Raw genomic sequence first — 2493 nt, 5'->3', positions numbered from 1 at the left:
GTAATGATGACAGAATTTTTTAATCATGCTATTGGAGAAGAGTACTGAATGTTCTGCAAAATAAACAGATATGTCTTATAGAAAGTGTAGCTAAAGGGCTCCTTAAGAGGCAAGGATGGCAAAGCTCTGTCTCACACACTTTGGTTGTTTTTAGAAAGTGCTATTCCTTGGAAAAGGATATCATATTTGGAATGTGGAGGGTCAGTGAAACAAAGAAAGACCTCCAATGAGAAAAATTGACAAAGTGACTGTAGCAATGGTCTCAAGTATATCAGAAATGATGAGAATGGCACAGGATAAATTAGGGGTCAGATCTGTTGTTCATATACAGGGTACTGAGTTGTACTCAACTCAGTAGCACCTAACAACAACAAATCTAAATTGCCACAGCCAGTACAACTCTTACTACATTATATTGCAGTAAATCAGTTTCCTTCTCTCTCCAATCTATTTCCACTGCTTCACAAGATTAGAAATGACACCAAGAATCATCTTTCTGAAATTACTCTGATGATATTTCCCAGCTAAATAATCTCAATTCAACATTTTAAAATATCCACATCTTATTTAACTGATGACCTGTCACTGTGTGTATTGTAATTATAATTATGGAACAAAAAAATTCCATGATTGATCAACTGAACAAAACCATCACATATATAATATACTTTGCAAACTTTTACACAAAAAACAATTTTAAAAAATGGTTACGTTTAACAACAAAAAAAAGTCTGCAAAGATGTGAAAAGATTAGAACTCTCATATACTCCTGGCAGGACTATTGAAAACAAAAGATAAAACCAAATAATCTCAGGAATTCTGGTTCTAAAGTATATATTTCACAATCAGAATTATACTTGTGATTGGTTTTAAGAAATAGAATCCATATTGTCAAAATGAATCCATATTGTCCATTTATGTTTCTACAAGTGTGCAAGACGACCAGTATGTTAAGTATATACTTGAGCTCATTGTCATTGTCACAATCACCACATCAATCCAGCTTGTTGAGGTCCTTCCTCTCTATGTTGACATTCCATCTTTTCCAGCATGACGCCCTCCTCCAAGGACTGGCTTCTCCTAACAACTGTCCAAAAAGTGTGAGATTAAGTTTCACTATTCTTGCTTCCAAGAAGCACCCTGGTTGCACTTTCTCCAAGATATTTGTCCTCTTGGCAGTCTCTGGGATATTCAATAGTTTTCCACGCTACCACAACACAAAGGCATCAATTCTCCTGTCATCTTTAGTCATTATCCAACTTTCAGATGCACAGTTTGTAACTGAGATCAAGCTTAGATCAAGTGAATCTTATTTTTTACTCTTTAGCACTTTTGGAAGGTCCCTGGTAGCACATTTTCCCAATGTGATATGTCTTTTGATTTCCTAACTGCTGTTGGGAAGTGTTTTGATTGTGGACCCAAGTAAGATGAAATCATCAACTACTTCAATCTTTTCTCCATCAGTCATGATATCAACTATCGTCCCAGTGGTGAAAAATTTTGTTTTCTTGATGTCAAGATAGAATCAATATTGACAGATGTAGCCTTTGATCTTCTACAGAAAGGACTTCAAGTTATCTTCACTTTGATCAAGAAAGGTTCTGTCGTCTGCATAACATAAGTTGTTGATGAAATTTCCTCTGTTCCTAATGTAACATTCTTCTTTATAAAGTCCAACTTTTTGAATAATTTGTTCAGGATACAGACTGAATTGTAGGAAGGGTCTTCCTTCCTCTGACCCGCTACCTTTCCAAGCATACTATAGTCCTACAAGGAACCGACTCTCCTAACAACATACACAAAATATGTGAGACAAAGTTTCACCATCCTTGCCTTTAAGGAGCAAACAGATTTCACTTTCTCCAAGATATGTTTGTTCCTTTGGAAGTCCATGAGATATTAAATACTCTTTTCTAACACTACAGTTCAAAGGCATCAATTTTTCTTTTATGATTCTTATTATTGCACTAGTTCATTTTTACACTGCCCATGTCAGTACATCACCCTCTTTTTTCCATCTTAATAACTTTTTCCAAAAACTATCCTCTCATGATAAAATATACAAAGTATGAAGTGAAGCTATGTCATCTTTGCCTCTTAAGGCACCTCAGTTGCACTTCATCCAAGACAGATTTGTTTGTCCTTTGTTAGATAATATCCTTGGATATTCAATAATCTTCATTAGCACAACAATCCAAATACATTGCTTTACCCTTGGTCTTCTTTACTAAATGTTCAACTTTCAGATGCAAAATTACACCTAAATTCCTCCTCAAACAACCTAGTTTGTTGACTTATTTGCTCATTGCACATAAAGAAATGATACAATTTTAATATACACATTTCCTGATTTTAAACCATGCATATTCACTTGTTTTGCTTGCTTCTTGGTGCATGTATATTTAAGTTCTTAATGAATAAAATTCAGCGTTCGAGGGATCTCATTTATCTTAAGGTTAGCCATAATTTGTTCTATTCCACACAATCAAATGC

This window comes from Elephantulus edwardii, unplaced genomic scaffold, assembly GCF_000299155.1.
Source record: "Elephantulus edwardii isolate Elephantulus edwardi_28Jun2011 unplaced genomic scaffold, EleEdw1.0 scaffold00277, whole genome shotgun sequence".
Taxonomy (NCBI): Eukaryota; Metazoa; Chordata; class Mammalia; order Macroscelidea; family Macroscelididae; genus Elephantulus; species Elephantulus edwardii.
The sequence above is the reverse complement of the archived record's forward strand: the minus strand, read 5'-3'. Positions refer to the sequence as shown.